We start from the raw sequence: 13,079 nt of genomic DNA on the forward strand, positions 1-13,079 counted from the left end.
AAAACATGATTGATACAATAGTTTAATCATGTCAGCACACAAAAACATTAAGGTTATATGTTGGGTTGTCTCCCGACAAGCGCTCTTCTTTAATTCCTTTTTAGCTAGGCATGATGATTTCAATGATGCTCACATAAAAGATAAGAATTAAAACATAATGGGAGCATCATGAAGCATATGACAAGCACATTTAAGTCTAACCCACTTCCTATGCATAGGGATTTTTTGAGCAAATAACATATGGGAACAAGAATCAACTAGCATAGGAAGGCAAAGCAAGCAAAACTTCAAGATTTTCAACACATAGAGAGGAAACTTGATATTATTGCAATATGTAGAAGCATGTGTTCCTCTCTCATAATAATTTTTAGTAGCATCATGAATGAATTCAACAATATAACCATCACAAAAAGCATTATGCCCATGATGCACAAGCATAAAATTTTTACTACTCACCACATAAGCAAAATTCTTCTCATTCATAGCAGTGGGAGAAAACTCAACAAAACAACTATCATGTGAGGCATAATCCAATTCAAAATTAAAATCATGCTGACAAGTTTCATGGTTATCATTACTCTTCATAGCATACGTGTCATCACAATAATTATCATAGATAGAAACTTTGTTCTCATAATAAATTGGAACCTCTTACGAAATAGTGGAATCATCATTAAATAAAGTCATGACCTCTCCAAATCCACTTTCATAAATATTATAAGATTCAACACCGTCCAAAATAGTGGGATCATTACCTAGAGTTGACACTCTTCCAAACCCACTTTCATCAATATAATCATCATAAATAGGAGGCATGCCATATGTCATCATAATATATTTGCTCATCAAAACTTAGGGGACAAAAAATATCATCTTCATCAAACATAGTATCCCCAAGATTGTGGCTTTGCATATCGTTAGCATCATGGATATTCAAAGAATTCATACTAAAAAAATTGCAGTCATGCTCATCATTCAAATATTTAGTGCCAAACATTTTACTGACTTATTCTTCTAACACTTGAGCACAGTTTTCCTTTCCATCATTTTCAAGAAAGACATGATAAAGATGAAGCATATGAGGCAATCTCAATTCCATTTTTTTGTAGTTTTCTTTTATAGACTAAACTATTGATAAAACAAGAAACTAAAACATTCGATTGCAATATCTAAAGATATACCTTCAAGCACTAACCTCCCCGGCAACGACGCCAGACAAGAGCTTGATGTCTACTACGCAACTTTATCCTTGTGGACGTTGTTGAGCCTCCAAGTGCAGAGTTTTGTAGGACAGTAGCAATTTTCCCTCAAGTGGATGACCTAAGGTTTATCAATCCATGGGGTGCGTAGGATGAAGATGGTCTCTCTCAAACAACACTGCAACCAAATAACAAAGCATCTCTTGTGTCTCCAACAGACCCAATACAATGGTAAATTGTATAGGTGCACTAGTTCGGCGAAGAGATGGTGATACAAGTGCAATATGGATAGTAGATAGAGGTTTTTGAAATCTGAAAATATAAAAATAGCAAGGTAGCATGTGGTAAAAGTGAGTGAAAACGGTATTGCGATGCTTGGAAACAAAGCCTAGGGTTCATACTTTCACTAGTGCAAGTTCTCTCAACAATGATAACATAATTAAATCATATGGAAATCCCTAAACGTGTGACAAAAGTCACTCCAAACATCCTATCGCGGAGAACATAAGATGAAATTCCTTGTAGGGTACAAAACCACCTCAAAGTTATTCATTCCGATCAATCCATTGAGCTATTCCTATAAGTGTCACAAATAGCCCTAGAGTTCGTAGTAAAATAACACCATATGACACACATCAATAAACCATAATGTCACCTAGATACTCCAATGTCACCAAAAGTATCCGTGGGTCAAGTGTACGATATGCATCAAACAACTTCAGATTCATAATATTCAATCCAACATAAAGAACCTCAAAGAGTGCCCCAAGATTTCTACCGGAGAAAGAAGGACGAAAATGTGCATCAACCCCTATGCATAGATTACCCCAATCTCACCTCAGGAATCCGCGAGTTGAGTTCCAAAAGATGCGTCAAGTGAATGAATACAGTACCCCATTGTCACCATGGGTATCCCACGCAAGACATACATCAAGTGTTCTGAAATCCATGGTAGTATTCAATCTGATAATAGTGAAAGCTGAAAGGTAAAACTCACTTCATCACAAGAAGGGAGATGGGGAGAGACACCATATGATTCAACTATAGTAACAAAGCTCGTGTTACATCAAGATCGTGCCAAGTCAAGAACACAAGAGAGAGAGAGAGACCAAACACATAACTACTGGTAAATACCCTCAGCCCCGACGGTGAACTACTCCCTCCTCGTCATGGGGACCGCTATGATGATGAAGGTGGCCACCGATGATGGTTTCCCCCTCTGGCAGGGTGCTAGAACGGGCTCCCGATTTGTTTTTTGTACCTACATAGGCTTGCAGCGGAACTCCCGATCTAGGTTTCTTTCTAGGGGTTTCTGGATTTATAGGAATTTTTGGCGTCGGTTTCACGTCAAGGGGGTCCATGAATCACCGACAAGCTAGGGGGCCCTAGGGGGTCGGCAGGCCCTCCACCCTTGTCGTTGACTCGGGACTCTTCTGGCCCAAGTCTGGTGCTTCGGGGGCTTCTTCTGGTCCAGAAAAAATCATCATAAAATTTCAACTGATTTGGACTCCGTTTGATATTCCTTTTCTACAAAACTCAAAAGCAAGGAAAAAACAGAAACTAGCACTGGGCTCTAGGGTAATAGGTCAGTCCCAAAAATAGTATAAAATAGCATATTAATGCATATAAAACATCCAAGATGGATAACATAATAGCATGGAACAATAAAAAATTATAGATACATTGGAGATGTATCAAGGTGCCAAGGTCGCCCTCATACGCCGGAGGGGCAGTAGCTGTGAGCACGCACCAGTACAGCGGCCTCGTGTCAACATCAGTGGCGTTGCCCCTGATGCACACTACAGAGACGGGGCGGTAGCCTGCGAAGGCCTTGCCGGTGCCCACGGCCAAGAGGAAGACGTTGTCATCGTCCTCCGTGACTAGCAGGTGGCGATGATCCTACAACGACTCCGGCACGGCGAATGGGTAGCACGTCTCGTACTTGATGTTCATCGCAGGCCAGTAGTGATTGCCGGACAGTGCCATGAGGTGATGCACGAGGCTTGCTAGCGAGCCCTCAAACGACGGCGTGCACTCATAGCAGTAGCAGGGCGTGTTCGCGCATCTGGAACTATGCTCCGCCAGCGAGTGCTGGACAATGTACCTCTCGCAGCCTAAACTCTTGTAGACGCGGGGCACCTTGTAGGCATCGACCAGGATATCCATGATCCGGGAGGGGTTGTGGGATGTTGCGCCTGCCCCATGGAGCACAGGAGTAGCACACGAAGCAGTAGATGGTGTACTTAATAGTACTCCCTCCGTTTCTTTTACTACTACCACTCTCTGCTACTACTCTATATCTCTACTATCTATCTATATATCTATATATTTATATATCTATATATATTATAGATTATATATATGTAATCTTGTAAAAAACCGAGCTGGTGATGATGGTGTGCCTACCATCTTGCAATATAGATTGTTCGATCTATATCTGGCGGATAGAAAGCAAATTGTGGCAATTTTTTGCAAAAGGATACCCGCATCTCTCTCGTTCATCATTATCTCCGACAACTTCATTGTTGAGTAAATTAAAAAGGATGCTCGGCGTCATCCATCCCCATGCCTCCACTAAGTCCAACCACCAATCACCACCATGCCCCACTCCTCCTCACCTTATCTCTCATCTTTCTCGAGATATCATTTTTTGATTAAATTCTCGAGATACCCTTTTTCGATGAAATTCTCGAGATATCATTAGTTTTTACACATGGGATTACTCCTACATAGGTCAATCACAATAGGTGTTCTGTAAAAAAAATGCATCTTGATGTTCTATGCAATGCACGGGCATCTTGCTAGTTTGCAATAATTCCAAACACCGTGTAGACACGTTCTCTGACCATTTTACAACTATGTTAGTATCATTGTTAGTGTTCAGCCGGTGCAAGGTCTAGCCCCGGGTGTTTTAATCTTTTTTTAGTAATGATATATATCGATTGTTCGCCACGAGCCCAATCCTTGCGAATCCCACATAATCGTCAGATTTCCATCCGACTTGGGCCTGTTTTTAAGCCATATATTTAACAAAACTGCCACCGTTACACATGTACTATAACTGCATCGCGGACGTTTGCAACTGCCATGTCTCTGAGTGAATGTTTGCTGGGGATTGGAGTTAGCACCGATGGTGGTTTGTAGTCCTTCAACGCTCGGGCTTTGAAGTTGTTAACTATTTTACAATATACTACTTCTCCGGTGCTAGTAGTAGGGTAGAGTCCTACTCCACTGTACTACTCGGGGATAGTAGGTATTGTAGTTTATTGTACTAGTATTGTCATCACTCAAGCAAGTTGTCTAGCATTGATATGACCCTAGGCTACTGTGATGTGTCTCGTAAGTCAAGCGGCATGCTGCTGATACATTGTCATCATCACCTGTCCACTTCCCACAGCATATATTTGCTTCTCAATCCTCATCCACACATAATCGTCCAATCTTGCAACCCTGCTAGGCGCCTTCCCCTCTTCTGAAACCCAAACACTAACAATGGAAGAACCGAGCAGCGTCCGCCGAAAGAGTGGCTGGAATTCGCTCCCCACAGAGGTAATCAAGCTCACTGTTTCGTGTGTGGACAATCTCAGTTCCATGCCACTCATCACGTGCTCGTTGGGGCTGTACCGTTTACTCAAAGCCCTTAGGACGGAGCTTTTTAAACTAGCTCCCTGCTTTCTGATGCCGCCCGATCTTCAGAAATGGCATGTCAAGCAGCAAAACAATCGTAGGGTGGCGAGCATCAACCTACTCATCTTCGATCCGTTCCTCGTCACCCTCAACTACGTTAACGGTATGTACTGGGTCGGCATGAACATGTCTTGGATGGTGCTCGTCGATGGTCGCGGCAGCTGGATGCTCGTGGAGGTCTACACCTAGTGATTGATCCCCCTTCCTTCGATTAACACTGCACTGCTTTAGCACCGCGGCCTAGAATACTCGGAATCTTACAATATCCAACATGATACCAAGTTTGATTTGCTCAAGGTTGTAATCTGCCAAGTGTCCACAAGATCTGCGAATTATAAAGAGTTCGGGCGAATTGCGTTCTTCAACCGCGGTGTCGCCTATCTGTTAGGTCACTGCGGTAAGTGGATAAATCTGCATGTCCATCGCAGGATCATACATCCTCCATGGTTCTCTGATGCCATTGAACACAAGGGCTTCATTTACGCTGTGGACTCCTTCTATGGCTGGACGTATTGCTGGCCTACTCCAGTCATCGCTACAAACGGCTGTTACAACAGTATTTTACTTTCCTATGACATCATGATGGCTTGGTTATATTACTGTCAACATTTACTAAAAAATAGTCATGCTCATAACATGTTTTTCTTAAGATTGACTACAGTATGAGCCCTTTTTTATTTGACTCCAACTTGATATGATGTTGTAGGCCGCCTGGTGTCCCTACCCTTCCTAATCCCAGAACCTTTCAAAGAAAAGCGGCATGGTAGTTGCAGGTGGTTCCTGGCTCGATTAGACGATGGCAAACGATTGTTGATTGTTCGCATGTGCCGGACGTGTTGTTTCACGGAATACAATCACAGTCACTACAAGGTCTTTGAGCAGGATCCCAACTTCTCTCGGCCTTCAGGAATTTTTTAATGGAGGCTGGTAAGTAGCCTTGTTGGTATATAATCTCTATTTATCAGACTGAATTATCCGATTAACAAGGAGATAACCGATGGTAAGGATCATGATGACAGCGTGGTTTCGTTCATCAGGCATGAAAGTGCTAGTTATTGACTAGAGCGGGGGTGAATAGGAAATTTTTATGGAAGTCTTCAAAACACGGGGGCTTTGAAGACAAATAGTAGAAATGAACCTATTGATATGCATCGGAAGGTAGACTACACCAGACAGACCATAGTCAAGTAAGCAATGAAGTGAAAGCACGAAGACTATCAGCAGCTAGGTAGTATGGATCAAGATGGAAGAAATTATGAAACCAATCAACAAAAGTCTTCACATAGTGAAGTCAATCATATTATGCAAACAGGCAGTGACTTCACGAAGACAAACTGTAAGTAAAGAGAGAGGTAAGGATAGAAGCAGTTGCTTGGTGAGGACAGGTATTTGTTGGACCAGTTCCAGTTGTTGTGACAACTGTACGTCTGGTTAGGGAGGCTGAGATTCAACTCAGAAGACCGCGTCTTCACCTTATTCCCCTTGAGCTAAGGACACATAGTCCTCGCCCAATCACTCTGGTAAATCTTCAAGGTAGACTTCCAAACCTTCACAGACTTCGTTCACCGGCGATCCACAATGTCTCTTGGATGCTCAGAATGCGACGCCTAACCGGCTGGAGGATTCACAATCCTCAAGTGTAACAAGTCTTCAGGTCACACAGATAGAAAGACTTCAGTGATGCCTAACACTCTTTGGCTATGGGTATTTAGGGCTTTGTCCTCGCAAGGATTTCTCTTTCAAAGGCATCGAGGTGGGTTGCTCTCAAACGACAAAAGCCGTGCACTAACTCTAAGCGGCCACCAATTTATGGTGTAGGGGGGTGGGCTATTTATAGCCAGTAGGCAACCCGACCTGATTTGTCTGAATAACCCTAGGTCACTAAGGAACTAACATGTGTTCCAACGGTCAGATTTAAAACACACGCGGCAGCTTAATTTGGGTTACAAGTAAAGCTGACTTATCCAGCTCTGGATAAGATTTGCTCTCATTGTCTTCGCTTGAAGACATAGGACTTGGTTGAGCATCACTTCAGTCACTCTGAATTTGTTCACTTGGACCCCACTTAACAGTACGGTGGTTCCTATGACTCAACAAAGAAGAAAAGGAAACTACAAAACAACTATGTCTTCGCAATCCATAGTCTTCATACGATGTCTTCTCATGTCATAGTCTTCAACGTGGAACTCTTCACAGACCACCATTGGCTTCAATGTCTTCACACATTTTTAGAGGTCATCTCCGGTAGGTAAACCGAATCAATGAGTGACTATTACCTATGTTATCCTGCAATTCTAACAAACACATTAGTCCCTCAACCAGGTTTGTCGTCAATACTCCAAAACCAACTAGGGGTGGCACTAGATGCACTTACAATCTCCCCCTTTTTGGTGATTGATGACAAACTGGTTGAAGTTTTCAACAGGGATAAAAGTATGTGAAATTATAAGGGATTAAGGTATTGTCTTCATAAGTAGCAAAAGGATCCCCCTAAAGATGTGCATATAAGTATTTTGCTTTTGAATGCGAATGCACTTGGCAGGTTGTACTTGTGGAGATCCTCTTCAACATATGAAGACAATTCATCATGCATAAAAAGATATAATGAAGATAATGACATGCATAATGATAAATGGACGTCTGCAAAATGACTTCGTGCGGAATTTATCGTCGCACATGCGGAATTTATCATTGCATCACATAGTTGACAGAAAAGGTAGCAGATGACCATCAAGTTTAAGTGTTACAACTCAAAAGAACCAAATGTATCGAAAGTGAGAGTTGTAAGCACTTGGTAAAAGTATAGCAACCACCCATATGGACCTACTTGAAGACTATCAACCCATATGCTTCTCCCCCTTTTGTCAGTGAGGACCAAAAAGGTTTGAAGACATAGAGCTTGTACTCGTTCCCATGAGGAGTAGGTGAAGCAGCAGGGTCGATGTTGAGGTCTCGTGGTGCATATGAACTTGGTGCAGTGTCGATTTGAGGCGAAGTTGTAGTTGGTGAAGTAGCATCATCTTCGTCATCAATAACTCTGGCATTAATAGTTGCAGCTGAGGATGAGTAGTCAGAGTCTTCAAGTGAGGGAGTCCGACGCAAGTGAGCGTTCCGGGGAGGAGTGGAATCAAACTTGAATCTCTCCGTGAAGCCATCATGTTGAAGAGGCTCTGCATCTAACGCTTGAGCCAGTCATGATGCTTATCCTGTTTTTGATGCAGGGAGACGAGAAGCTCTCGGTCATTGAGAACATGAGATTGCTTCCAAGGCCTTTGGGCAATTGTGCTTTTAGTGGCTTCAGTATGGGCACGAGGTGCACATGTATTTCCAGCCAAAGGATAAACATGAGAGGTAGCAAGAACTCCTTCAATAGGTTGAGTGATGCTTTGGTGATTGGTGTTGTGAAGATAAATTGGCTCCTTGGCACGCTCTGGGTATATGGCTTCGACAAACAGATCCACCTCTGGCAAGTATATGAGATGATTGTGAGCAGAAGGCTGATAGTTGATAGCATAGTGAAGCTTGATGAGGCGCATTACCCATGGAGCATAGAACTTCAGACCAAATATGTTGGAGCCAGATGCAGCCAATTGCCTGATGAAGAAGTCATGAGCATTGAAGTTGATGCCATTGAAGATATAGAAAACCAATGTCTTCCTTGCTCCTTCAAGCTTCACTGCAGGAGAATGTCCTTTGAGAGGCCAGAGAGTTCGCCTGATAATATGATAAATAGTGCGGGGCAGATACTCTAGGTATTCAACAAAGAACTCCTTTGAATATTCAGCGTCTTGGGGCAGTGGCTTCATCATGCTCAGCATTTGGCTCATGTTGGGCTCAGGCTTCTGGAAGATGCTCTCCAAAGCATTATGGTGCAGCTGATAACCTGGTTCATAGTGTTCACCAGGAGTGGGCAGGGCAGTAAGCTCAATTATATCTTGGGCTTTGGCTTCATGGTGTACATCGCGTGTCATCCACTCAAGGACCCAAGTCTTCGGATCCCTGTAGTAGCCGCGAATGTGGAGAGTCGCATAGAATTGCAGCAAAAGCTCTTCATTCCAATGCTCTTTATCGGTCACAAACTGTAGAAGGCCAACATCTCTGAAGTAGTCAAGGGCTTCTTCCAGGCAGGGCAGGCCAGCAATGGCTTCGCAGTCTAGACGCATATGGGGAAAATGCGCCCTTGATTGTATAGTATGCAGGAATAGTAACTGCGCTGCTGATACCTCCAGAACCTATTAGATGATATTCTTGGCTTGGAATGTGGGTTCTTGGAGCTATCAAAGAAGGTGTTGTGTGCTATGAAGCCATTCACATTAAACAATCCTGGTGAAGTTGCAGTACCTGGAAACCTTGGCAGCCTTGGCTTTGGCTTCTAGACCTGAGGCATGTGCTCCACATGATAGTCAAATTGAGGTCTGGGAGCAGGAGGAGGAACCAGAATAGGCCAACGAACCATGACAGGTTGGCCGCGATTGAATGCCAGCTCAATTGTATGAGGCCTTGGAGGTGGTACAGGAGCGTCAGCATTGACATGGGCTTGAAGGTGCACAATGGTTTCAGGTGCAACATTGACTTCAGGGGTAGTATTGGCCTCAGGCACCGTAGTCACTTCAGGCACCACATGAGCTTCAGCCATGACAACGTCATTGGCTTCGGTGTTGTTGTTTGTGGCCGCCTCATTATTTTCAACCTCCACGTGAGTAGCTGGAGGGTCTGGTATAGACTCATTCTCCTCAAGAATAGTTTCTTGCTTGGTAGGGCGTGTGGCATCTCGCTCTTCTTCTTGACGGGGTTCTGGTGGTTCTTGTTGATCATCGGCTAATGTAGCCGGAATGTCTTCAGCAGCTTTTGCTTCGGACTCAGAGACATTCAGAGTTGGAGTGGCGTCAGGGAACACTTGTCGTGCCACTGAGTTATGTTGCTCTTCTCCTTCTGGAATGCTCGATGGAGTGACTTGTGGCCTTGGTCCTTTGTGAAGCCTGCGGAGTGCGGGCGACACCTTTGGAGAGGGAGTCGGCTGGACCACAAAGTCATCATCTTCAATCACCGGAGTGGTGGCTTGAGGTGGGGGAGTACTTGGGGATTCTTGACATTGGGAGTCTTGAGGGAGATCAGCCCATGGATCATCCTGAGCAATTGGTGTTCGAGGAGGACCAATGCTGATGACGTCGATGTTCGTTAGAACAGGCGATGATACCATTTGGTGCTCAATCTGAGGAAGGACTTCATCATCTTCTACATTGTCGTGATGACCAATGTCTTCAGCTTCAGGAGCTGGAATGTCTTCAGCTTCAGGAGCCACTGTGGAAGCAGGCTCATGAACTATTAACTGACGCTCTCGGTGTTCGGACGCAGGACGAGCAACTGAGATTGGCTCGACGACAAGGGGCTCTATGGGAGCAGCCCGATCTTTCTTCTTTGTCTTTCTCTTCTTGGTCGGTGGAGCATCGTCAGAAGGTGTGCCGGCTGTAGTCCACAGCCGGTGAGTCAAGCACACTAGCTCTCTCCCCAAATATCATTTCACCGTTCAATTATCGCTAGTGAAAGATGGGGATGTGGACCCCTGTCATGAGGGCAACTTCGGCAACCCACTCCGGCGAGAGCGCGGCCGCAGCTGCCAAGCGCGTGCTAACAAGGTGCATGAGCGCGGCCGCAATCTGCGACCTGGCGGCCAAGGCAGCCTAAACAGCCGTTGTTAATTCTCAGGTGGCGGCAGCAATATCTGCCTTTGGGATAACAACTGGCAAGAGCGGCACAGAAGCTGTCCGTTCCGCAGCGGCGGCCTTAGCTTTGATGGAGGCCGCCCACGACCATGTCGAGGCCGCCCACACCTAGCTCGTGGTGGTCACCGCACAAATCAAACGTATCTTCTCCGACAACGGTCGACAGCCCACGGTCGAAGAGTTGGCAATCGCCGAGAGAGTTCGAGCATCCGTCCGTTCCTCTGCCGCATACCTTGCCACGACGGAGCCCGTCCAAGCCCAGATCACGGCCGCCCATGCCCAGCTCATGGCGGCCTTTTCCAAAGAGATGGCGGACGCAGATTGCGAGATGCTTGTCGATTCTGGTGTGATGGATGCCATTGATCACCTTCCCCAGGAGACCGTCGGGCGCGAGGTGGACATGCAGGAGGGGCCGGAGATCGACGAGCACCAGCCGTAGTAGTACTCTTTGTTTTGTTTAATTAAGGGCTCCAGTCTTTAATTTGTTAGAGTAATGTTTAGGTTAGCTAGCTTTGTTTAATTGCTGAACTTGCTCGATTAAGAAGTGTGGGTGTGCTATAGTCTCCTTTGTGTACCCAAATTATGCAACGACGTGGATGACCACTATAACCAAGAAAATTCAAACAAAAACTTTTGACGTTCAAACTCATCACACATGGGTTAAGCTATTTGAATGGTTTGTGATGTTCACATATCGTACATAGTTCTGAATAAGGGACCGTGTCTGATGACGCGCATCAGTTTTTTCGCTGTACTGACTCAAAATTTTCGGCTTCCGCGGAAATATCTACCTCCCCGCCCTCCCGCTAACCAAAAGCCACATTTCCCTGTTTCCGCCTTCCTTTCCAAGTTCAAACCTTCACTCCTTGCTTGCAGCGCCGCCTCCTCGCCGGCGACGCTCCTTCACGCTACTCGGCCTCGTCTATCCAGGCAGGTAATCCACACTCGACCCCCATCCTCCTCCTCCTTCCACATCCCACATGCCCTGCACAAAATCACTGAGCCCTCCACAATATAAGCGCCGCCCTAAGCCATGGTGCACGCAGTATAGACAGGAGCTCAAGGAGAATTTGGCATCGGAGAAGAAAATCGCGGCTACATGCACGGATGAGGTCGCGATGGCTGCCATTCGTGCCGACCCCCTGATCTTGGAGGAGCACCTTGCCATTTGCTAGCTATGGCAGTTAAGCATGCTCGGTTTACCCGTTGCATGTGCTGCTCCTCCCTTTCCTTAACAAATTCTAGTAAATTGTACTATCTAATTTTACCATGCAATCTGTTGCTCTAGTGTATATGTTCTATATGTCGTGTAGTGTGGTACTCACTTATTAACTGTTTGGTTAGTTAGTTGACATCTTCAGTTAACTGTTTGGTTCAATTCTGCAAATGTGATGTTCAATTCTCCAGGATGAAATTTTGTATTGTCTTCCATGTGAGAAATAAATCGAATTTATCTTTACAAAATACATGAGAAACGAATACAATTTCTATATTTCCAGGTTGCTAAGCATGCTTGGTTTGGTTAACTTTCTGATCTTCTACTATGTTATACATTGTGCATGTGATGCCTAGTTGACGTTTGGTTCATTTGCTGTGGTGTTTAGTTAACTGTTTGGTTCAATTCTGCTATGCGATGTTTAATAGTTGTGGGTGCATTATGTTATTGTATACCATGTGAGAAGTAAACCGAATTTGGTTGTACTAAATAAATGAGAAACAAATACAATTGCTATATTTCCAGGTTTTTAAGCATGCTTGGTTTGGTTAACTGTTTGGTCTTCTATTAGGAGTATGTTATATTGTGCAATGTGATGCTCGGTTAACGTTTGGTTCATTTGTTGTGGTGTTTAGTTAACTGTTTGGTTCAATTCTGCAATGCGATGTTCAATTGTTGTGTGTGCATTCTATTATTGTGTACCATGTGAGGAATAAATTGAATTTGGATGTACTAAATACAAGAGAAACAAATACAGTTTCTATATTTCCAAGTTGTTAAGCATGTTTGGTTTTGGTTAACTGTCTGATCTTCTGGTCGGAGTATGTTATATTGTGCCATGTGGTGCTCAATTAATGTTTGGTTAATTTGTTGTGGTGTTTAGTTAACTACTTGGTTCAATTCTGCAATGCGATGTCCAATTGTCATGGGTAGAATTTTGTATTCTTGTGCAAGTGAGGAATAAATCGAATTTGGCTGCACTTAATACATGAGAAACATATACAAGTGCTATATTTCCTAGTTCTTAATCATGCTTGGTTTGGATAAATGGGTTTTCTATGTGGCTTGAATTAATCTGATGAATCTGCAGTGTGCCTATTTTTCATCAACATATTTTACTGATAGCATGCGAACCCTCACTTAACCTGATGACTAACTACTTTATATGTGTTGCATGGAAACAATGGAAACACTGAGGTTTACAATCAAGGTTAGCACGTGCATGGTCCCTTGTCTAATAGCACATTATTGTGC

The sequence above is a fragment of the Triticum urartu genome, chromosome 6A (assembly GCF_056163025.1).
Source record: "Triticum urartu cultivar PI428250 chromosome 6A, HENAU_Tu73, whole genome shotgun sequence".
Lineage (NCBI taxonomy): Eukaryota > Viridiplantae > Streptophyta > Magnoliopsida > Poales > Poaceae > Triticum > Triticum urartu.